Genomic DNA, 26,405 nt, shown 5'->3' with positions numbered 1-26,405 from the left:
ATTTGGATACATTTCTTCACTTAATTTTTGAAACTGTTTTTCAAGTTAAATACTTTTAAGTAATGGTGATAGATTTTTCTGAGACACACAGGGCTTTGACTGACCTTTAGCTCACACTTTAGGATACTTTGAAAGGGGCCTACTCTGTGAAAAGTCTATCTGATCCTTTTGGGGAGATCAACCCCCCATTGCCAATATATAAATACTTTGTTCTTTCTCTTGCCTTGTTGCATTGGCTGAAATATCCAGAAATAACACATTACAGTGAAGAAAGCATTTTTGTACATTTCTGACTTTTATCAACATACATTTTGTGTCATATATTAACTATGACATTGACACAGATTTAAAATCAATATTGTTTATCATATAATAACAAATATATTGAATGGAACATAATGATTTTCCTAAATTACTAGAATGTCTTCCCTTATATCAAGAATAAATCATGAATCTAATTTAGAAAATTTTTCAGCATATAAGTATAATCACATTTTTTTCTTTTGTCATTTTGATATAAATTATCTAATAAAGCTGTCAAAATGGATTCATTTGCAAATTTCTAAAATAAATTATACATGAAAATTAAAATTTTTAATATAGTTCTAAATGAAATTTGATAATTTTAAAATGAATTTTGTCCAAAATTTTTATTTTCTCTTTCTAACACTGTCAAATTTCAGCATTAGTGTTATGCTAGACAATAAAAGCATGTTCTATCTAACAGTGTCTAGTTTTTCATATGTTCTGAGATTTTATAATATAAGATCTATTTATTTGGATTACAGGATTATAACTCACATATTAAACCTAATGTAGCATTCTTTAAAAGGAAATTCTTTGCTAATGTTTTCATTTTATTATAACTCTTGATTTATACAGGCTTTCACAGGCTGATTTGGTCATCAATATTTTCCCTTATAGTAATTAGATGAGGTTTTCAAAATGTTTAGTATTGAATTTTACATCAAAGCTTTTTAAGGCAAGTTTTACTATTTCATGCTTGATTATAACTTTGTCTATATTATTAGGTTTTTATGAGGCTGACGAGCTGCCCACCATACTAAAAAGGCAATTATATTTATTAGGTTTTTAAATGAACAAATATTTAATTAAACATGATTTTACCATTTATATATATTTCAACACATTATCTTTGCTTTTTTTTTTTTTTTTTTTTTAAAGATTTATTTATTTATTTATACAAGCCCTGGGTATAGTCAGAAGCGCCGGAAAGTGAGAGAATTCACCAGAGTCAGAGCGGGGAACAGAACAGGCAGACTGATGAAATACACTGCTGAGGGGAGCAGTGGGCAAGGCAGGAGAGGTCTGCGGGCCATGTGGGACCCTCCCCGGCAGCAGGGGATCGAACCAGCACTGCAGAGGCTGCTGGCAGCTTCGTAGCCCAGAGTTCAACCACTGCGCCACCAGGGGAGGCCCTATTTTTGCTTTTATCTTTATAATTTCTACCTTGCTTTTATAAATACACAAGTTTATTTTTTTTTTCTTATTTTGAGATGGTTTCATATGGAAGATTTGAATTTAAAACATCAAGATTTATGGTTAAAATAAAAAAAGTGCAATAATGCTAATTTTAGCAGGGATTTAAAATGAAATTGAAAATTATGTTTAGAAACTGTTCCTCAAAAGATTTCTAAAAAAGCAAAGGTGTTTAATGGTATTTGATTTTGTTAGGTCAAGTACAATAAAAATAAAAACATATTGCACAGTTTCCAAATTACTAAAGAGTAATGAAATTAGAAACATAATCACTTTAAATGAGGGCAAGAATAAAATAAATCTAAATACAAAAATCAGGACAAATAGAAAGCATAAAATAAGCTGATGGAACTAAAGTCACCTGTAACTCCATTAAGTGTACTTGGAAGACAGTCTGAAGGCAAAATTTATCTTTCTGGAATAAATAATCAATCCAGATCAGTGTTTAGAGGCACATCTATAACCTGAATGAACAGAAAAATTGGCCTTAAAAGAAATTTTATATATATATATATATATATATATATATATATACCCAAAATACCAACCAAAAACAGGAGTATATTTCTATTAATATAAAGCCAAATTTCCATCCAATATTCAAATGGAAAAAGCCAACTCACCAAAAAAGTGTAACTATTCTAAATTTCTGTGTACCTGAGATTAGACTGTTGATCCATCAATTGTTTCCTTCCCTCCTTGCATCCATCCACCCATCCAAAGCAAACTGCAAAACTTTACTAAATAGTAAGATAAATGAACAAATATGCTACCATAATGGGAAATCTTGGTGAACTTTTCTGAACAATTGACAAATCAAAACAAAATAAAAATCAGTAAGATTTTAATCTCACTATGGAGACCAAACAATTCCAAGTTAATACAAGTTGTATCCAATAGACACAAAACATTGCCAAAAGTGCAGAAACAGATCTTCTAAACTAAGGGTCAGCAAATACTCTCTGCAAGGGACCAGATGTAAATATTTTAAAATTTGCAGGACACAGAATCTGGGCCACAACTTTTAACTCTGCCATTGTGATGTAAAAGCAGCCACAGACAATCTATACAGGAATGAGTGTGGCTGGGTTCTAATATAACCTTATTGACAGAAACAAGTGACTGGCTGGAATTAGCCTATGGGACAGAGTTTGCTGATCCGCATTCCATGGCATACACAGAAATACATAATGAAAATTCACAGAATCAACCAATTTCAAGGTTATTGGTATTACATAAGGCACATTCTTTGAAAATAATAAAGTTAGTTATTAGCAATAAAAAGTTAACTAGAAATGACATTTGTTTGGATATTTAGAAAAACCTTCATGCATCAGACAGAAATAATTGGACATTAAAATATTTTGAACTGCACAATAATGAAAATACTGTTGTTACCGGAACCAGCCATCTTAGTGGTGGGAGCCGGCAGGACAGGGATGTCCTTTCAACCCTGCTGCCCCCCATAAGTCAGTTGTGGCAGTTGCTCCTCAGAGCTCAATAACTGCTGTTTGTAATGGACCAGTCAGGTGCAAGCTGTGAGCTGATTGGTGCCAAATATGGTCCAATCAGATTTGTGGGTGAAAGAGGATATAAGCCAGGGTTGGAGGGAGAAGAAGAAACTCCCAGAAAAAGGAGCCCCCAGAAAAGGAGACGACCTGGAGCCACTGGAAGAAGGAGATGATGCCCAGAGCCCGCGAAGAAGGAGGAGAGACAACATCCAGCAGCTGCCCTATGAGGAGGGAAGAGAGGCCGAAGGACTCTGTCATGGACTGGGCCTCGGGCCTGTCTCTGACATTGCCTGAAAGGAGCACCGAAGGCCCTGGGCCTGGGGCCTCTAAGAGCTGTTTGCTGTTGGTACCTGGGTGAGGCAGCTGCCACTTGTGGGTACAGTGAGCTTGTTATTTCCCCTGTTTGTAAATAAACCCCATGGTGGTTTTTCCTGGAGTCTAAAGTCTCTTGCAATTGTGCGCGCGGGTGAGAAGCCACAGACAGTGGCCCGTCCTCTTATTGGGAACTGTCCTTTAGCTTTTGATTTTTGGCTTTTTTGGCCTTTTGGGACTTTTGGGTGGCTTTCTGGTCTCAGAGACCCTGTGGCCTCTTGTGGCCCACTCTGCCCCTGTTTCAGTTGAAAGAAGCCACTCCCTGCCCCCGTTTCACTATCAAAATTTATAGAAGTCAGTTAAGAAGAAACTAGAGAAAAATTATGAGCATCTAGCTTAATGAATTGAGTATCCAAGTTAAAAATTGGGATTAAAAAATAACTGGATTATTGAATAAAACTCACATAAATAAGAGCTCTAGCTTTACTATGATATTTCAGATACAAACATTCAAAGAGCATATAAGTCAGGATCTCTGACTGGATATTCTCAGGTCTCTCTCTTTGGACTGCATGAGAAATTCTCAGTTCCACAGCACCCATATTAAGGAGTCATTTATGTCATAAATTATCTCTTTTATACTCAGACTGTAATACCGTACATGATACTTTCTAGGCACAGATTTCAGGTTCTTTAAGCAATTCTAAATTACTGGGCACACACTGCTAAAAAGTCTTTCATAGATAAGGTTTTCTTTCTATAAAACCATTTGTTTTTTGTTTTTTTTTTATGGAGCTGTCACTAGTATATTTACTAGGATATTAGACTGGGACTTTGGCTTTCTTTCATCTCCAAGAGCATCTTGGAGAGTAAAAAATGCATTAAAACCTGTTTCTTTAATCATTTGTTTCCCAAGAAACCAAAGTCAGGACAACAAAAGAAAATCCAAAAAGCAAAACACCAGAAGGATTATGAAGTAGAAACCTGAACAAATGCAAAATAAACAATACCAAATAAACAAGCAAACTCTGGTTAATTGTAAATATTAGTAAAATTGATACACTTTTGGAAAGAGTAGCAAAACAAAAATCAAGGAGATATAATAATATAAAAAGATGATATACTTTGGTAGTGGATGTGGTATGGTAGCACACACACACACACACACACAATGACATACACACAATGACATATTACCCAGCTATAAAAAAAAAAAGATGTAATTTGCAATTTCTGACAATATGGATGGAACTGGAGGGGCTTATACTAAGCAAAGTAAGTCATGAGGAGAAAGACAAATACCTGATGACTTCACTTGTATGGGCAATATAAAGAAAGAAAACAAAAGGAACGGATAAAACTGAAACAAAATAACAAACCCTAAAAATTTAACTATGTACCTGAGGTTTAACAGAGAGAACAGGAGGCAGGTGGGGGGCAAAAGTAAGGAAGGGGGCCAAATGAACTATGGTGGAAGATTATGAGTGCTTTGGTGGGGGCTGTGGTGTAGTAGTGCTTTGGTGGGGGCTGTGGTGTGTGAGTGCTTTGGTGGGGGCTGTGGTGTGTGAGTGCTTTGGTGGGGGCTGTGGTGTAGCTGTGGTGGGGGCTGTGGTATAGGATTATGCCTATACCCCTAAATCATATGTAGAATTGATTTTTTTTTTTTAAAGATTTATTTATTTATTTATACAAGCACTGGGTACAATCAGAAGCATGGGAGGGTGAGAGAATTTACCAGAGACAGAGCGGGGAGCAGAACAGGCAGATGGACTGAAGTACACTGCTGAGGGGAGCAGCGGGCGCGGCAGGAGAGGTCTGCTGCGCCTTGTGGGACCTTCACCCAGTGGCTGGGGATCCAACTCGTGCTGCAGAGGCTGCGGGCAGCTTTGCAGCCCAGCACTCAACCACTGTACCACCAGGGGAGGCCATGTAGAGTTGATTTTAAAAAAGACATTCTTTGCTTTAAAATATATATAAATACAGATGTGAATAGAGAATCCAAGGATAAGAGCATTTTGTTACAATTTTTATTTCAGTAAATCATAAATCTTAAATTGAATGCATACTATCCTAAAGTAGAATCTGTAGCCAACCAAGTATTGACACAGACTTGAGGAACAGGAACTGTTGGGAGCTACTAATATTATAAACAGTAGAACCAATAAGGATAATAGAGTGGAGTGACTTTGTTATATACTCAGTCCATGTAGAAGAGAATCAACTAACAAAAGCCATGGCAAAGGAAAAAGGTGGAAAACAGAATCAGCTGTTGGTAGCTGGAAGTCAAAGGATGTCATTGCTGACAGATCAACTAGTTGGGATAGTAATGTATTCACAAACACAACCACTAAGATTATACTGTTGTAGGGTAAGGAAAAAATGTCAGGCTTTTCTGCCCTCCCGTCATCAGGATAGATGATGGATCCCTGCAGTCCTGAATGCATGCCTGATGGCGGGCACCTGGAATAGGGTGTGGGCATAGGTAGATGGGATTCACCTGGGCTGAGACTGGGCTTTTAAGGGCGGCGTCACGGAGACGCCAGTAGAAGCCGAAAAAGAAGCTGAGAAGAAGCCAAGAACGAACAGAAGCCGAGAGAGGAGCAGAGAAGCTGAGAGAAGCCGAGAGAAAGCCAGAGAGCCCAGAAAGAGTGAAGACTTGCTGGGGGCTGGGAGGCCTGCCAGCCTCTTAGCCCCCCAGCACCCCTGCCTGCTGCGTACCGGGTAAATCTCAATAAAAGCCTGCAAAAGCCACTGAGGACTCTGACTCCTCCTTTACCCGGTATGCTGGATCAGAAAACCTGCACCGTGTCCGTTCCTGCCCCTTACAAGTGTTGACCAAAATTATGCAAGCTAACAATGGAGAATAGTAGATACGAATTAATTTTATTACAGTTCACAGAAAGAAACTGATAGTTAGGGGCTAAAGAAAGAGAATTAGGGGCTAAAGGGAAATAAAGCATTTTCTAAAAGTAAAATGACAAAATAGCCCACTGGAAAGTAAATACAAAACTTCTGAAATATCGGAGAGCTCAAATAAAAACCAAGTGAAATACTTTTATAAAACAGAAGAGACCTTGGGTTTCCAGTTTATCAATTATATCAGTTAACTTATAATTGTCATTCTCTCCTCACAACAAGAAAAAACTGAACAAGCTGAAAATCAACAACTTTTAATAATCCACTAGATAACTGAAGTCACAGGAAACACTGCTACCCTCAAAACTGAAGAAAGGCAATATAGAGAATCACAGCTTACCAGGATCAGAGATCAGAGAGAAACCTCATTGCTGAAGCCAGAAACAGATAGGAACAATTAAATGGAAATTGACTGATTTCTGGAGACTGTGAATGGCCAAATTTGCAAGATTAAAAACTCCTGGAGGTTCAGCCTCACAACATTAAATATCGACTTACCATAAGATACAGTATTCATGCTCCTAGGTATTTGCTCAATGAGTTGAAAATGCATGTGTAGGGTAAAGAAAATGTCAGGCTTTTCTGCCCTCCCGCCATCAGGATAGATGAGGGAACCCTGTGATCCTGAATGCATTCCTGATGGCGGCCACCTGAAGTGCGTACACCTGCGCTAAGACTGTGCTTTTTAAGGGCGGTGTCATGGGGACGCCAGCGCCAGCAGCAGCAGAAGCCGAACAGCAGTAGAAGCCGAAAGAGAAGAAGCCCAAAGCAGAAGCAGAGAACGCCAGAGAGCCCAGATAGAGTGAAGATTTGCTGGGGGCTGGGAGGACTGCCAGCCTCCCAGCCCCCCAGTACCCCTGCCTGCCACGTACCCGCTGAACCCCAATAAAAACCTGCAAAACCACTGAGGACTCTGACTCCTCCTTTACCCGGTATGCTGGATCAGAAAACCTGTCCCATGTCCAGTCCTGCCCCTACAGCATGTCTCCACAAAAATCTGCCCTGAAATCTTTATCACAGCTCTACTTAGATTCACTAAAATCTGGAAGCAAGTAATCAAAAGAGAAGCACTATCAAGCCAAAAAAGAAAGCTTTAATAAATATTGCTAAGTGAAAGCTTTAATAAATATTGCTTTATATACTGACTATATAATGGCTATTTCATATATGATTCTAACTGTATGACATTCTGGAAACACAAAATTATAGAGACAATGAACGCATTAGTGGTTGCCAGGAGTTTGAGGAGAGGGAAAGGAAAGATAAACACGTAGAATATAGTGGAAGTTTAGGACAGTGAAACTGTTCTGTATGACACAATAATGGTGGATACAGGACATTAAATATTTGTCAAAACCTAGAGAATTATACAACACAATGAGTGAACCCTAACAAACTATGACTATTAGTTAACATTAACATTCCATCAATTATAACAAATATGCCACATTCGTGTAAGATGTTAATAATAGGGGAAATATATGTAGAAGAGGGGAGAAATGGAAACTCTTTTTACTGTTTGCTCGATTTTTCTAGTAAGTCTAATATTAAAGTCCATTAATTTAAAAATAATTTATGAAAGTTTTCAAACGTATTTTGTCATGTCAGAGAAGATAACTTGATTTAAATCATTTAGAAAACAAGCAAGAAAGCTATGAAATTACAGCACCTTCTTAAAGACAATACAATTATCTTAGTGACTTCTATACCAGGAAGGCATAAAGTATGTTTGTGTTCAATTTTGCAAGATAATGACGATTTGTTTTTTAAGAAGTGGTAACAAGCTGCATTTCTAACAATGTAGGAGTTCTAGTTGCTCTGTGCCTTTGTCTATGCTTGATATCATGCCAGTCACTTAGCAGAACAATCAGATGGATTGCCAATTTGTAATTTTTTTTGAAATGTGAATTCCTATATGGTCTTTTTTAAATCAATCACTAAACCATTTTATGATGAAGGGAATAAAACATAAAAAAATCTATTAAATTCAGCTCACTAGTATGGAGACTTTATTCTCCACAGCCTAGCCATATTTTCTGAGCATTTTAGTAATTTCGGATATATTCACTGGAGGCTTTTTCATTGTCTCTTTTCTTCCCTTTTAGATTTAAATGCTTAGTGTCTTGCAAATTGGCAATCAATAAGTATTCTTTGAATGAATGCATGAACGAATGAATGAATGAATGAATTTCTAGGGAGCAATCACATTTCAAAGCTTCATCAAATGCTTGTATTATAGTTCCCTCTTTCACGGTGGACTCATTGGTTTGTAAAAAGGAATTGTAAATGAAATTTTTTGGTAACTACCTGATAAAGCAGATATACATATATGTCACTAATTTTTCCTCCCTTGGGAATAAAAAGCAGAAACTAATCTGTGTTTCACTATGCTGCTTCTTGTTTAAATAGTTATTTATTTTGAGCAGAAAATAAGTACTGTGACTTCCTCTATCTGCCATGTTTCCATTCTTACCTGGAGATTAATCACTAATTTCAACCACAGAGGCTTGTACAGACAGACTTTGTTCACCGTGAAACTATAAATCAAATACTATAAATATTCTGTCTCCATAGGTAAAGAAACAGAAAATGCTAAATTCACGGAAAAGTCATACATGTTCTTCAACTACATAGAGTGAGAGAGAAAATCAGTTTACATTCTATGGAGATTTAGGTCTATTACTTAGAGAATCAAAATGTAAAGGAGGAAGAAGAAGTACAGTTAGCATGCAATAGTAGTTACTTTTTGCCTTTTCTTATTAAAGCTATTCCTAGAATATGAATAGCAGATGATTGCAAATAGATACTTTGATTTTCTATAGAAATTACAAAACTACATTTGTTAGGGAAAAAAGTCTATTTTATTCTTTCAGAATAATTTCACATTTCTTATGTTAAAAGGGAAAAACAGTAGCTTTTCTTAAAAAGATCTGGATTGCTGAATGCTGAACTCATATTCGGTAGTACATAAATATCAGTTTTTCTATTGCAGGGCCAAGAGTTCAACTGTCATGGAGCAATCAGTTTAACTCTGTTGCAAAATAGAACTGTGACCTAAAATGGGCAAGGCTGAAGGGGAGTGGCTGATACAGCCACCCCCTCAGGAAAAAGGGCAGAGAGCAGTCATGATGAGAAATTTTAAGACAGAGCAAGGGGTTCTGTTTTAAGAAGTCTTGGGAACAAGACCTTGCAGTGTTCTAAGGTGCTCATCTGAGAACTTTTTTTTTTCCTAAAGATTTATTTATTTATGCATACAAGAGCTGGGGTGTAAGCCAGAGGTACGGGGGTGAGAGGGTTCACCAGAGACAGAGTGGGGAACAGAACAGGCAGACTGACTGAAATATTCTGCTAAGGGGAGCAGGGGTTGAGACAGAAGAGGTCTGTGTCATATGGGTTAGCTTCCTAGTCAGGGATTGAACTCCTGCTGCAGATTGCTTCATAGTGCTGAGACTTAACCCCTTGTGCCACCAGGGAGGCCCTCATCTGAGCACTTTTACAGGAATAGATGGATGTACTCCTACCAAAGGTAATATTTTAGAAATGCAGCAGAAGTTTCTTTGAGATGAGCTGGCTTAGAGTAAAGGAGAGCTAAAGCTAAGTAGGTATGACTAAACATGAATTGATTTTTCTCAGTCAAATTCTGGTGAAGGAATTTGATTTGTTAACTCATAAAAGGGAGAGAAGCAGCATTTATTACATGCTCCACCTCTTTGGGGGGAGTCTACCATAGACAGTACAGATATAATCAGATGCTTCCCTAAGAAAGGGAGTTTGGAAAGGACAGAAGCAGGTTTCACTTTTGGTTAGATTAAGTAGCAGTGTGGTGGAAATGTGATGAAAGCAGTTACCCAACAGTGACAGTGTTTTAAGTAGGTAAGCAGACTGGTACCTTGTAGCATGAAGCAGAGTAATGCCAGAATGAAAATCACCCCGGGAGGGTGGTGTGAGAAATACCTCTATTAGAAGATACTTCTTCTAAGTCTCAAGTTATAAGACATTGTTAAAAGAAATAGAAGACACAAAGAAATGGAATGATATTCAGTACGCATGGACTGGAAGAATTAACATTGCTATTATAAAATGGCCATCTTACCCAATGCAACAGACAGATTGAACTAATCCCTATCAAAATTCCAATGGCATTCTTCAAGGAATAGAACATTACAAAATTTATGTGGAACCACAAAAGATCCTGAATAGTCAAAACAATCCTAAGAAAAAAAGAATAGAGGTTTGACCCTCCCTCCCCTCAAACTATACTAGAAAGCTACAGTAATCAAAAGAATTTGATGTTAGGATGAAAACAGACATATGGATTAATGGAATAGAATGCAGTATCCAGAAATAAATCTACCTATATATGGATAATTATTTATAACAAAGGAGCTAGAACACACAACACAGAAAGGAATGTTTCTTCAGCAAATGGTGTTGAGAAAACTGAATAGCCACATGCAAAAGAATGAAACTAGACCACTATCTCACACCATGTACAAAGATTAATTCAAAATGGATTAAAGACTTGAATATAAGACCTGAAACCATATGATACATAGGAAAAACCTTCATTAATACAATCTACAACACTGGCCTCAGAGATCACTTTGGTAATCTAACATATATTATGAATAGGATGCTTGAGATGTACATAATTTCTCATGCTGAGTGAGTTACCATGTGGGAATATTAGGTCCTTTAATCAATAGATGAAGAGGAATTATAAAAATTAATTATGTTGTCAGTCAAGGACTAGAGGAGAAATTACCTGAAGATGACCAGTGGAAGTAGTTATGTACTTGGCTTTATTTTTCCTTTTAAGTATACACTGCACTTTAAATCACTTAACTTACAAATACTAGAAATCATTTCCTTAGCAAATATATCAAACTTATGTTTAAAATATTTCAAAATAAATTTTTAAGGGAGATTTTACTCCTAGTTATTTCTAAACTACAATCACTTTGAACTACTTGGATGGAATAAGCTAAACGGATGCTGGATATTAATAGTAAGAAGAAATACTTTGATTTTGTTTTTATACAAGTAAATTCTTAAAGAAATGATACGCTTGCTTTGGGTGTTTTCTTATGCTAACAATTGTTAAAAGTGCATTTTTGATGAGCATTGAGAGACTAATGTTCAATAAGGCAAATAACCATTCCTAGAGTGGGCTGGATGAGAGTAAGCCAAGCCAACCTGTCTGTGTACACACATAGGTAATGTATCTGATACATGGCAACATGGAAATCTTTCACTTGGCTTATTACTTATTTCAACCTCATTTTTATAATGACTTCTTAGCAAATATGTAGCAGCCCATGTTCCAGGAAAAAAATAACAAAACTATATAAACTAGACTTTTATAATGCTAAACTAAACTGCATTTTGTATGACAAATTAAGGTATCAGGATAAGCCAAGTGGATAATTTTGGACAGAAGTCCATTTGGGGAAGGAAATAACCTAAGTCTGTATTTTGTAAACCAGATATTTGCCAAAAAAACTCTTTTAATTTGGGCAGAGATATTCTACAAATTATTAGGTATAGGTACATAATTCTCAAATATAATATTTGTAAAGTCCACCATGGCTTTTGGTGGATACTTTTAGTACCCTTTTTAAGAGTTGCATTTCAGGTCAAAAGGAGCTTACACTGTGGGAAGAGAAAGAAAGTAATAATTGAAAAAAGAATTAAGTAATATTAAAAGGCTATTAGTGAGTACATCATATCCAGAGTTGTGAAGGAAGAGATTTTTGAACATGGCCAAATAAAAAATAGAAAATTAAAAAAAAAAATAGAAAATTTCAAATATCTAGGGGGAGATGGGCCAATAGGAAGACAAAACAGAGCTTTAGGATTAGAATACCCACCTCCAAAAGAATCTAAACGCCTAAGAGAAGAGGGATGTAAGGAAGTAGGAAAAATAGAGGCACATCTTTGAATCTTCAAGTCTTTGAATTTGGAGGTAGTTTCTCTGGAATAGTCATGAGGGGAATGAAAAGTCTGACAGGAAAATAATGCCTATTAGAATTAATAGAGTTAAGAGTGGGTTTCTGCAGAAGACTCCTGTAAGCCTAAAAATCACAAAACAAGATTGGCAGTTCCTGTTTCCAAATAAAGTCTGACAGGCAGAATCATATGTATCTCTGCAGAGGACAGGAACCATGCCTGGGTGATAAAAGGAAATAGAAGGTGTCTATTAAAACGGATCAGATTCTGTCCCCGGGGTTTCCCTTCATATCAACAACTTTTAACCTTTGTTGCTTTACCTGAGTTAGGGTGTTAGGACACCAGAGAGGTGTAAATCTCAACAAAAGTCATTATGGCGTTTTCTTGGATGATCCCTTCATTAATGAATATTTAAAATTTTAATATTATTCTATTCATTTTTCTAATTTCTCACCTAATTTTTTTTCTCACCTAATTCGTTTTTCTAATTTCTCACTGAAACAATGTTCTTGAGATATTTGTGCAAAGATGTGTTTTATTATCTTTTAAAATTTATTTACATATTATTACTTTCTTACATCATTGTTCTTTTTTGTACAGTATTTTATTTCTCCCCTCAGGTGTAGTCCCCATAATTTCCCCACCACAACAGCACTGTGAACCATCACCATAGTCCTTTATGCTCTTCCCACCCCTGTTTGGAACCCTCTCCCCTCCTCCCCTGCTGTGTGCCTCAGATCTTCAGTGTGCCTGCTAGTTTTATCTTTTTCCTGACTCTTTGTTTGGTTTTCCTATATTCCACTTATAAGTGAAACAATTCCATGTTTCTTTCTTCTTTTGACTTATTTCACTTAGCATAACCCCTCCCAGCTCCATCCATGTTGCTGCAAATGGAACGAGTTTTGTTTTTTTTTTTTTTTTGATTATTGAGTAGTATTCCATTGTATATGTATACCACACAAAGATGTGTTTTTATGCTATGAAGCAAGTGGTCCTCATCATAGAAGGTAACTTCCCACTGGCAAACTGCTGGGACACTAGCAAAATCAGTCACGTTATAGGCCTGAGGCTTCACAAGAACTGTTGAAGAGGACATTTAATCTAACATTTTGTAAAATCTAGGAAATGAACATGGGTTCCCACTATATTTTCATTATTCTGATAATCATAATATATGTTCTGCCTAGGGTACATTGTTCACTATAATGAATAAATCTGCTCTTATAATTCCTACATCACAGAATTTTGTAGCTGAAAGAGACTATGAACACTGCCTAATCCAGTGGTTTTCCAATTTTAGTAGCTGAAATTGCTTTCTCTCAAGTAAAATCCTACATGGAACTCCTTTGTCCCATGCCACTTTTTTTGACACTGAGCCATAGTTGTGGAGAAGAGAGATTTATTTTACGGGATATTTTGCATTGAACTTTCCATGACATCTAGTACCTTTTCCTAAAGGATTTTCTCTATTTTCTATTTTACATGGGATATGCCTTTCACACTTTTCCAACTCATCCTGTCTTTAAAGTCCGGAGCACATATGTGGAAATGTTCTTTCAGTTGATTTCTTTTGGTAACTTTCAAATAGGGAAGTACAGGCATAACTCAGAGATATTGTGGATTTGGTTCCAGGCCACCACGATAAAGCAAATCTAGCAATGAAACAAGTCAAGTGAATTTTTTGGTTTCCCAGGACACACAGAAATTATATTTACACTACACTCTTAATATATTGTATCTACTAGATTTGAAATAGCATTGTTTTAAGAAAACAATGTATATAATTAAAAAATACTTTATTGCAGAAAATGACAACCCTTGTGTGTGTGTGTGTGTGTGTGTGTGTGTGTGTGTGGTGTATTATCGGAAAAGTGAAATATATATAAGAAGGAACATGCAAAAGAAAAAATCTTTCTTCCAAAGATGACCATCTGAAACTAATAAGATGAAAATAATTTGAATATTTAACATTGTCCTAAGTAAAAAAGTGAAAAAATGGCCAAGCAAAACAAAAATCTTCTCCCTCCCTTCCTCCCTCCCCATCTCATATCTCCTTCTACTTCCCCCCTTTCCTTTCCTCTTTCTTTATTACCTAAAATAATTGTTTTTTTCTGCTTCTGTTTTTCATATAGTGCTGCCTTTTGACCATATATATGTGACTCCGGGGTGTGCAAACAACTAGAATGTTTTCTTGGCTTTTGTGTCTGGCAGAGACAGGAAAAGAAAAATAATTCCAGCACAAATATTTGGCTGTCTAGGAGATTTTTCCACAAAACAACAATAGAAAACAGTAAAATAATAACTTAGCTCTCAGGAACAGATGTCTGGCAAACTTCTTACATTTTGCAAAGTAGTCCCTGAGGTAACAAAACCAGTCACTCCCCTGGTTTACATGGCTTACCAGGTCAAAACCAAGTTTCATCACATATTTCCTTGGATCATTTCAAACATCTATTAGTATCCCAATTAACTTTCATTTCAGTGGGGATACACTTCAATATCCAGGCAATAAAGATAATCACATACCTCAGTTCTTGAGTATTCTCTCACATTTGATAAGCTGGTCTGTACAGTATACAGAGCAAAATTCCCAGTGTTAAAGTTGTTAAAGGGTCTTTGTAGACAAATGTACTTTTTCTCCTCAAGTAATGCAAATTATGATTGAATCAATATCATAACCATACATAACAATAAAGATAAAATTCAATTACTGAAATCTGTGTTTCCTCAAGTTATTTGGAAATTATAGAGTTGGCTGAAGCTCAAGAAGGTAACAGGAAACAGAATGAAACCCAGAATTTAAGTATATAAAGAAGGTACTGACAATGCATTTGCCAAATTATGATGGGAAAAATATTTTTCTCCGGTTTAAGAACACCCCTTTATGTGAGGGGCTGAACAGTGACCTACTTGGGTGAAGTTTGGTGCACCTGGAATCTTACAATGTCTTGAGTAGGTGATCAAGTCAAAATAAATGTCTCTTGTTCAAGTCCTTTGTTTTCCAGGATATTAACTGAAAAGGATTTATGGAAAGTAATAAATCTCTGATCTGATCAGAAACCCATTGTTTTTCAAAAACAATTCTATCTTCTCCAATCCCTTATTTCAACTTACATTGGGGGTTATTTCTTACACTCTCCTGGGGGTTATTTCTTACACTTGCCTTTGAGGCATTTGCTTCCCTTTATAAATTAGAGACTTGATGATTAGGATTCCAGATGTCATGCACCCTCCAAGAAAACTTCCAAAGAGTGCTAGAACTAGTAATTTTGGTTCTGCCTCAGAAAGCATTTATGCTAAGTTCAAAGCACTAAATGTGAGAAGTCAAAATTGTTTGGAGTGAATAAGTGCAAGAATTTGAAGAAATGGAAAATTAATCTCTCTGGGCTCTGTTTAGTTGATTTAAAATAAATTACTTATTTGTTTATTATTGAGTTTCAACTGAGCCAGGAATATGTCTTCAAAGATGAATCTACTCACATGTGGTCAATTTTATCCCTAGGCTATGTAGTGCATCAAATGAGCTCTTAGACTGGTCTAGAGACAAAATATCTTAATATTAGCTTTTGGTCATTTCATCTGACTTCCCAATAATGCACTTCATATTTGTTTATGGGGATTTTCCTGTCATGCTGCTAGTTCCAGAATTAATTGCTCCTGCACACATTAACAGCACTCTAGTGCTTTATCTTCTATTAATAGACTGAACAATCTCCTCCTTCTGACTCCTCCAGGCAAGCAATCTTCCCAATGTAATCATTTGCCTCTAATTATGGAAGAAATACCTTTCTCCTCTCCTTCCTTCCCCCAACAACCTCTCTCAATTTCTGTCATCTCTACCTCTCCATCACTCCTATCTCTATTCCTCCCCTTCTTCTCTTTAGTAAATAAAATTGAATCTCTGAGGAACTCTTTACATCACCATGTGAGAAGGTAACAGTGTTTTTTAAATTCTCCTTAAAATCAAACTGAGTAAGAGATAAACCACTAGAATAAGAGATAAAATAACTCAGATGAAATTTTCAACAATTTTTATATCACAATTTAAGTCCAATATATTACTTAATGGAGGAATACCAGGAATCATATAAGGAGGTCAACACTTAGCTCTTCTGTTAGATCTCATATTGAAGATACTAGTTAATGCAAATGGCAGCTCCTTTAGTCTCACAAAACACCCAGGGGAGGTGAGTGTGAACCCTAAAGCTAGCATTGTTCATAATGTTTAAATATGAAGATTTTCCACCCAATATTAACAATAAGGCAAGGATGCTGACCCTCATCAATTCTATTCAGGATTATACTGGAAGTTCTAGACATGTAATAAGGCAAAGAGGGGAAACAAATGGCATGCAGACTAAAGTGGAAGAGTAAAAATGTTCTTTTTAAAACAAGATTGTTCATAAATTATAGCCAGACAATCTTTGGAAAGAAATAACCATGTTATTGAGCTTGGTTCTATAATTTAAGGTGTGTTGATGCATGAAGAAAGAGATCAATAGAATAAAATGAGAACTTCAATAATAGATACAAATACATGTAGAAACTTAGTGTGTGAAATAAGGGTGCTTCCCAAGTCCTTGGGGGAAAGATGAACCTTTTATTATAAAGAGTTCTCACTTTGCATAGTAGTATAAAGACAAAAAATGACTCCGTATGTTGACATAATTTAAACAATCTTAATAGTTAATGGGAAAATAATGATGTTCTATGGTCTTTTAACAGTTTTGTCAATGCATGAAAAATTCTCTTAATGTAGATTATGAGTGTATAGGGGAATTTTTTAAAATTCCAGTATTTATTTAGTATATACCAACTTAAAACTAGAAACAATGAGCACAAAGGACTATGGGTGTTTGGTAGTGGGAGATCTGTGATGAATTATTGAGAATGGAAGGATTACATGTCTTTAAAAATGTATTGAGAGTATTTTTAATAGTTAAGCTTCTTACTACCACTAAAGTTATAAAACAGAGAATGCATCTTTCCTAGGCCAAGGTAAACTGTTATGCTTTTGTTGTTGAATCAGCTTCCAAAATTCTATGCTTTGTACTTTCAATGTTGTAACATATACCTTAAACTTCCGACATGGCCTTTTTTCTTTTGTTGCCATTACTGCCTCTATGACCTCTTTATCATCACAGTCACAATTTCTATTTGTGTGATCGTGTACTTTTGTCTGCATATATAGAGTTTCTCAAATGGCTGAAGGGTCACCATTACCACAGTCAGCTATTTTTTCTATAAATCCATTTATATGCAGTTCAAATTTACTTAGCATTATCAGTCTTATTTCTTTGCCCAACTTTTGTCTTTGTTGACTGGTTTTCTCTCAATGATCTATTTTTATAAAATGTCACATAGATTTCTCACAGGGAGGCAAACAAAGTATGCTATGAAAGAGTCAAGAAACATGACATTTTCATTATCACCAGGATACTTCTTGCTCTCCTTTTACAGGGACATCTCCCCTCCTTAATCACTGGCAACCACTAGTGTTCTTTTACATTTTGTAGTTCTGTCTTATTTTTTTAAAGATTGATTTATTTATGCATACAAGAGCTGGGGTACAGGTCAAAGGTGTGGGGAGTGAGAGGATTTACCAGAGACAGAGTGGGGAGCAGAACAGGCAGATTGACTGAAATATTCTGCTGAGGGGAGCAGAGGGCGAGGCAGGAGAGGTCTGCTGCACCATGTGGGTAGCTCCCTGGCTGGCAGGGATAGAATTCGTGCTGCAGAGGCTGCATCTAGCTTCATAGTGCTGTGCTTAACCCCTTGCGCCACCAGGGAGGCCCTGTAGTTCTGTCATTTTAAAAAAAAAATTTATTTACTCATTTTTGCATAGAACTGGGGTGCAGGCCAGAAGTGGGGGTGTGAGAGAATTCACCAGAGACAGAGTGGGGAGCAGAACAGGAGGAACTACTGAAATACACTGCTGAGGGGAGCAGCGGGTGAGATAGGAGAGGTCTGCTACACCATGTGGGTTAGCTGCCTGGCCAGGGGATTGAACATAGGCCATTGCAGTGGGCCTTCATAGTGGTAGCACTGAGACTTAACCCCGAGGCCACCAGGGAGGCCCTGCAATACTGTCATTTCAAAAATAATAAATATATGGAATTATGCAGCATGTAACCTTCGGTAATTGGCTTTTTTATGCAGCATATTTGTTTCAACAATTCACCCAGGATTTTGGTTGTATCAATAGATTTTTTTTTCCCCTTTTAATTGTTCAATAGTAGTTTATGTTATGGATGTACCACAGTTTAAAACTTTTCAGCTACTGAAGGACATCTGGATGGTTTTCAATTTGGGCTGTTATAAATAAGGTTGCTATAAGCATTTATGCACAGTTTTTGGTGTGTAAGCATAAATTTTTATTCTCCTGAGATAAATGCCCAGAAGGTAATTTACTGGGTCTTATGATAATTGCACATTAAACTTTTTGAGAAACTGCCAAAATATTTTCCAAAATGGTGGTACCATTTCCCATTCCAGCTAGCAATGTATCATATCTATTGCAACATTTAGACATTTTAAAAATCATATTTATATATGAACGATTACACTGCCATTTAAATTTCTTGTTTGCTCTATTTTTCTGTTTTCTTAGGAATTACTTGAACATTTTTTAGAATTTCCTTTTGATTATAGTGTTTTGAATGTATCTCTCTAAATGGCTTTCTAAGGTTAGCGCTGGATATTACATTATATATAACTTAATGAAGTATACTGGTGTCATCATTTTACCTGATTAAGTGAAGTATAGAAACCTTGCTTCTTGTACTATTGTCCTCCTTCATATTTAATTTAATGATCATGAATGCTTCCTGTACATAAAATTAGAATAAGATCATACAGACTTATGACTTCTTTCGCCTGTGAAACATAATTTATAAAACAAAAGAATAAACAAATGACTAATATTCAGACATTATTTTTTAATAATTTTTTCTTCCTTTCTCTATTTTTCTTCTTTTATTATTTCATTTCTAGTAAGATAACTTACTTTAGTTATTAATGGAGGATAGGTCTACCTTATTCCTAGAGCAGGTCTATGAAATAGATACTATCACTACTACCATTTTTCAGGTGACATAACCCTTTCTGCTCCTGTTCCCAACATTTGACTTGGTATTCCGGGCTAGATGGAAAATAAAAGTGATGACTATAAATTGCCAAAATTGAAAAATAAGCATTCCACATGTGTGAATTCTTACATTACAAAACAAATATTATATCTTCTGGGAGCAATTATAAAATTTAATAAATAACATAATGGTGAACATTGTGGTTCTTTTCTTAGAATCTTCTTGTGGCCCCAATCTTACCACTTCTAGGACTTTGAAGCAAATATGGGCTTTTGGTTGACAATGTCTTGAAAAATCTAAGGATGGGCATTAATTGTCTTAAGCTAATCAGTAGAATGTTACCTTTTTGCCTAGTAACTGGCTCAGGGACAGATATATGACTTATGTCAACCTACAAATCCTAAAGGACTTGTGCCTGATGGTGAAAGGAGAAAATTTATTGTGTACTCTAGTAAAAACTTTAACCAGTTTAAAGCTCTGTTAAAAGTTTCACTCAAAGTAATTTTTAAAATGTGAAAATGAGAATAAGAATAATAGAGTCGAGGGAGAACATTTTTGCACACAACACTAATGATAAAGGACTGATCACAAAAATCTGCAAAGAGCTGATGAGACTCAACAACAACCAAGAAAATAATCCTGTCAAAAAATGGGCAGACGAGCTAAAAAGAAACTTCTCTAAAGAGGAAATGCAAATGGCCAACAGGCATATGAAAAAATGTTCAACATCACTTGTAATCAGGGAAATGCAAATCAAAACTACCATGAGATACCATCTCACACCAATGAGAATGGCACATATTAAAAAAAACTAGCAACAACAAATGTTGGTGAGGGTGTGGAGAAAAAGGAACTCTTCTGCACTGTTGGTGGGAGTGCAAACTGATCCAACCACTATGGAGAGCTGTGTGGAGATTTCTGGACCTACTAAACATAGAGCTTCCATATGATCCAGCAATTCCACTCCTAGGTATTTACCCAAAGGACACAGAAACATCAATTCCAAAGAGCACCTGCACAAACTTTATGATTGCTACCAATAAGCAGCTTTTAGAGGCATTGTATCTTAAATATAACAAAGATAAAAGATTGTATTCTTGGAGACATTTGGGATCACTTAACAACTGTTTATAAAGTTAGTGTTTGGGCTCATTAAAAATTCTAGAGATAGTACTAGATTTGCCTAGGCTTGATCAGAGTTCTGGTTTCTTTACAGTTTTCTTGACTCTATTCTTCTTCTTTTTTTTAAAATAAATTTTATTTTTATATTCCCCATACAATTGCAACCCCCTTATTTTGACCCCAATCCCTCCTTTCCCTGCCCCCCACCCCCCACAGTGTATCCCTGGTTCATACTTGTTTGTTGATTTTGATTTTTTCTTTCTTACAGTTATTCTTTTTCCTGGTCCATTATTTAGGTTTTCTAGATTCCTGCTATGAGTGAGACCATCCGGTATTTTTCTTTTTCTTTCTGGCTTATTTTGCTGAGCATGATCCCTTCTAGTGCCATACATGTTGCTGCAAATTGCATGTGTTTATCTTTTTTGAATGCTGAGTAATATTCCATTGTGTATATGTACCACATCTTCTTGATCCAGTCATCTATTTTTGGGCATTTGGGTTGTTTCCATAGCTTAGCTATTGTAAATAGTGCTGCTATAAACATAGGGGTGCAGGTGCCCTTTTTAATTAATGATTCTGTGTCATTAAATTAAATATGAGGGAGGACAATAGTACAAGAGGCAAGGTTTCTATACATCACTTAATCTGGTAAAATGATGACACCAGTATACTTCATTAAGTTACATATAATGAAATATCCAGTGCTAACCTTAGAAAGCCATATCGAGAGATACATTCAAAACACTATAATCAAAAGGAAATTTTTAAAAATGTTCAAGTAATCCCTAAGAAAACAGAAAAATAGAGCAAACAAGAAATTTAAATGGCAACGTAATTGTTCATATATAAATATGATTTTTAAAATGTCTAAATGTTGCAGTAGATATTATACATTGCTAGTTGGAATAGGAAATGGTACCACCATTTTGGAAAATATTTTGGCAGTTTCTCAAAAAGTTTAATGTGCATTTATCATAAGACCCAGTAAATTTAATAGTGCTGCTATAAATATAGGGGGCAGGTGCCCTTTGGAATTACCAGTCTCTTTTTATGAATGTCAGGTTTGTTTTGAGTATTTGATATTACAATCAGTACCTCAATAAATAGCCTTGTACATAATTTTGGCACATGTGCTGGTATATATTTAGTAGAAATTCCTAGAATTGATAACCAAGATATAAGTAGTTTGAATTCTGATAGTGCTACATTTCCTTCTACAGATTCTATTTTTTTCCCATAAATGTTCCCAGTTAAATTTTATTGGTATTTTACCATTTAATAGGTAAAATATTTCAAATTTGAATGTATTTATTATAACTAATATTAAAGATTGTTTTGCATGTTTATAAACTATGTGTTTCTGTTTTCCTGGAAACATTATGTTGATCTTTTACTTATTTACTTATAAGATCTCTTTATATATTAAAGGATGAGTCATTTATTACTTGTATGTGGTTATGGTAGGTATGTGGACAGGGTTAATTAAATTTGATTCCCTCTCTCCAGCCTTCTTTTCCGCAACTAGTAGAAAACTAGTAACTACTTTTCCAGGCAGTGTTGGAACTGGATTTCTATGGTGAACTGGCACTGTAGTTAGGTATGCTTGCATGAAGTTTGGATGGAAGCAGTAATAGTGAATCTGTGCTCATTTTCTTGACATTTGGATTGACTTTGACAGTTAAGTAAAATTTGGGGATGTGAAGTATACATTCAATATTAACTATTCCTCATATTCTTGATGAAAATAGGTTGCTGATGGAAAAGGCAGTGGGATTATGTATTCCCACACACATTTACCAATTTTGTGGGTGACAAGTGGCAGTTGTGCTAGGAATAGTGGGAAACTTCATGTAACACTGTGAATTTACCAGTTTTGTGTGTTCAAGAGACAACCATTACAGGTTTCTGACTTCATTTTCCTGATTTCTGGATACCAGCTACAGTGGTAGGCCCTTGGTAGTTTTCAGTGGCAGTTTGGAGGTAAAAATCACTCTGGTGAAGATTCTAGCCTCCTGCTCATTCCTTCATCCTTCCAATTGACATTGTAAACACATACTTTCCTTATCAAAGGAATAGTCTTCTTAATACTCCTCAAATATTGTAGCTTGCTTTTTACATATCCCAAGACAATGTTGCACAATGTCTTTTCCAATTTGTCTTTTATCTTTTGATATTTCATAATTTTTGTGTAAGAAAAATTTTAGACAATGTATAGTTAAATTTATGTGTGATGTTGTACTCCTAAACTTGTGTAATTTTGTAAATGAATGGCAAATCAAAAAATAATAGATGGAAAAATGATGTTTTATATTAATTGATTTTCACATGTAAATTCCACTTGGGTGTGGTATATAATCCTTTTTAATGTAATGTTCGATTTGTTATTGAGGTTTTTTGCATCAAGATTTATAAGAGATATTTGTTTGTAGTTTTCCTTTTTGTACCATTTTGTCTGGTTTTGGTAAGAGAGGAATACCAACCAAATGTCAGCTACCGTGGTGAAAGACCTGTTCAAGGTCACTCAAAATGAGCAAGGAGACAGAAGAAGATTCAGTTTCTTAGACTGGAACTCTTTCTATCACTCAACCTTGACTTACAAGTACAGGAGCCTAAAAGATGCACAAGACACAATGGACAAGCTTTCTTAGTATGGCAAGTTAATTGTTAAAACTATTCATTTTCATTCTGTGAGAGACACTCAATTCACCAATTCTTAAATGCACTTCTGATTTTAAAGTGAAAGAAACTAAAATGGCTTTAAAAATATGTCCTTCATGTGGGCCAGACATGAAATAGTTTGTGAAATGAAATGCCAAAAGCTGCATTTTCCAATAATGAATCACTAACCATTTGTCTCTACGAAAACTTGGCTTTTAAGGAAGAAATTTTAAAAACTCTAATTACAGCTTACAGAAGCAAAAAGGTCAAAAAGGGGATGTTTACCAGTTTAATGGGATTTCTTATTGAACCAAAATAGCATTATGAGGAGGTTGTTTTTCTCTTCATCAAAAGGCTATACACATAAACCAGTACCACCAGCTCAAAATTTTCAATGTGTCATACTAATGTGCTACTCAAATCAACTGTCAAGCTTTTAAGCACCTAAGTTATACACAAAGGCTAAATAGACTGATTTTCTAGGTGAGTAAATATAAGAGATATTGGGAATACATAAAAATCTCTCTCAAAACTCAAAAGGTGAAATACTGTAAACCATTTCCATTTCAATGAATCCACATTTAGTTATGCAAAATCTCTACTTGGTTATAGTGAAAATGAAAGCAGAACTGATTTCTTCATTTCATTACTTGAATAATTAATCAACCTTACAAAATATTTCTTTAGTAAAAGTCAGGAAAAGTCACAATTTTTTAATACCTTTTACACAGCTGTAACTTATTCTTTTACTTGTTATAACTTGCTTTTTATTCGTTGGATTTGTGTAGCACCCCTATGTAATAAACATGTTACTGTTTTACCATTGTTCCTAAGCTAAGATGGAAAGTGTAGCAACCAGCAATCAGGATAGCAAACTTAAATATTGGTTTAATTTGTGTGGTGACAACAGCTTATGCACACAATAAGTATAAGGCATATGTATTGATATTTGTTGTTTTTTTTTTGAGTCCAGAAACCCGAGAGTCGTTAAGACTTTCTATTGTTTCTTCCATAATATTCCATATTTTGATCACATTAATATTATGGAAATGTAATTTCCAAAAGTATTCTACATTATAAAAAGAAATACCAATCACGATTAAAAATAACTACCAAATTTCAGGCCTCCCCTGGTGGTGCAGCGGTCGAGCGCTGGGCTGCGAGGCTGCCCGCAGCCTCTGCAGCGCGGCTTTGTTCCCTGGCCGCAGGCGAAGGTCCCACAAAAAACAAAACAAAAAAACCCCAAAAAACTACCAAATTTCAATGACTTAACATGATAAAAACTTATTTCTTAGTCACGTAACTGTGGGCTACAAGTTAGCTTCTTGCCTGTTGAGAATGTAGGATCCTTTCATTTTAAAACTTTGCCATCTTTTTTTTTTTTTTTAATTTTTTTTTTTATAGAGGCATGTTTTATTTATTTATTTATTTGTTTGTTTGTTTTGTTTATACATGCACTGGGTACAGTCAGAAGCGCGGGAGGGTGAGAGAATTCACCAGAGCCAGAGCGGGGAGCAGAGCAGGCAGAAGGACCGAAGTACACTGCTGAGGGGAGCAGCGGGCGGCAGGAGAGGTCTGCGCGCCATGTGGGACCCTCCTCCGGTGGCAGGGGAGCAGCCGGGGATCGAACCGGCGCCACAGAGGCCACGGGCAGCTTCGCAACCCAGCACTCAACCGCTGCGCCACCAGGGAGGCCCAAAACTTTGCCATCTTAAATCCATGGCCTCCATGGTAAACACAAAAGGAAAGAGTGTGGACAGGCCCCTATAAGGTTTGTATGGTAGGCATCAAAATGAACACATTACTTTTTCCCACAACCCATTAGCCAGAACTCCGTCATTTGGGCCTTGACTTTGGAGCAACTGATCTGGTCAGTGGAGACCAAAGACTTTCCAAGGTTTCTACATATCTTCATTTCTACTTCATAATAAAATCACATGGCCTTACTGGAGGCAGCAGGAGCGAAGAGACAAAATTTGCCAGAATTGAAACTGTTAATAGGAATAAATGCTTTTTTGTTGAGATACTGATTGCACAACTCTGAATAACTTTTATTTAGCTGTATATTAAAATAAACTTGCAAACTACAGTGTGGTCATATTGAGTCCTGCTAGAATCTAGTGAACTGATGAACTGATACATCAAAGAAAGGAAAAAATGAAAATTAAATTAGAAATAAAAATTAACAACAACTCAGGGCGTTTCAAAAATAAATTTCCATCTTATCAGTTCCTTTCAAAGACTCCAATGACTGGTATTGTTGTGAAGGGAAGAAGTGATTTTCTTTTCAAAGTTTTCCATTCAGTAAGATGACAAAGGTATCTGAAATTACAGATCTGAACTCACTGAGAATCAATACTTTTCCTGCTGGCAACTTAGAGCTTTTGTAATTGATGTGACAGTTTCATTTCCCCACTGCCACAGACAATCGACATGTTACTCTCTCAAGCAAATCTTTAAAAAATTTTTTCAGTTTTACTTTTTTAGTAGTATTAACATTTTCCAAACAAGATATAGTGGCAATGACAGACTATATATTCAAGGCTTTGACAACATCCTGCTCTGGATGTTACAAAACAAGAAATTGTCAGTATGACTTCATCAACATGTCTAATAATTGCCTCAATGGGAAAAGAGATAATTTACAATCTTTCTCTAAGGACTTTTTAAAATAGGATTCTCCTTAGCACAGATTCAGGTGAACATGAATGGAGACAGACATGCTCAAACCTTGACTATCATTGTTTCAGAATTATTTTTCTTGCTTCAAGAATAAAGTTGAAGACCTTTAACTTGGCAATAGAAGATTTCTTACATTTCTTGTCTAACGTCATCTTTTTTCACCATTTTCTCACCAACATACCTTGAGCCTGAGCTCCTCTGAATTCACTGTTTCAGGGATGTACAGTGAATCTTTAAAACCTCTAGGCCTTTTTGCAATAGCTCTTCTCTTAACAGGGAATATACTCTGCCAGAATTAGGTTATATTGCAGTAACAAATATCCTTCATAGAATAGTGTCTTAAAACAATATAAATTTATTTTTGCTCATGCAGTGTGGGTTGGTGAGACTCACCTCATCACAGTCACTCTGGCACCAAGGCTGGCTGAAACTTCATCTCAACATGTGCTTCCATGTTCATAGCCAGAGCATGAAGAGACCATAGCAAATAGTGTCCTAGCTCTTAATTTTTTTTTTTTTTTTTACCTAACGTATCAAGTCACTCATTCTACATTTGCTTGGTCAAAGAAAAGCACATGATCATTCCTAAATTGAAAGTAGATGAGAAATGCAATCCTACCATCAAACGAAATCAGGTATTTATTTTTTGTTACTCAGTGCCAGTAAC

General features: G+C 35.8%; 1 protein-coding gene across 5 annotated transcripts in view; it reads right to left on the bottom strand.

Annotated features, from left to right (window-relative positions):
- The window catches only part of GNGT1 (G protein subunit gamma transducin 1), a 173,612-nt gene that overhangs the window by 36,844 nt on the left and 110,363 nt on the right, over window positions 1-26,405 (bottom strand). Inside the window, exon 1 of one of the 5 annotated variants that reach the window (XM_054692348.1) lies at window positions 15,099-15,124. The exons of 2 other annotated variants lie outside the window; for them this stretch is intronic. The gene's annotated coding sequence lies outside the window, so the exon portion shown is untranslated. Of the gene's footprint in view, window positions 1-1,861; window positions 1,913-2,898; window positions 2,985-15,098; window positions 15,125-26,405 lie in introns of those variants that run through there. 2 more of the 5 variants (XM_037507990.2, XM_037508000.2) reach the window with 2 other exon arrangements.

Source organism: Talpa occidentalis, unplaced genomic scaffold (genome assembly GCF_014898055.3).
Source record: "Talpa occidentalis isolate TD23 unplaced genomic scaffold, MPIMG_talOcc4v2.1, whole genome shotgun sequence".
Classification (NCBI taxonomy): Eukaryota; Metazoa; Chordata; class Mammalia; order Eulipotyphla; family Talpidae; genus Talpa; species Talpa occidentalis.
The sequence above is the reverse complement of the archived record's forward strand: the minus strand, read 5'-3'. Positions and strand labels throughout refer to the sequence as shown.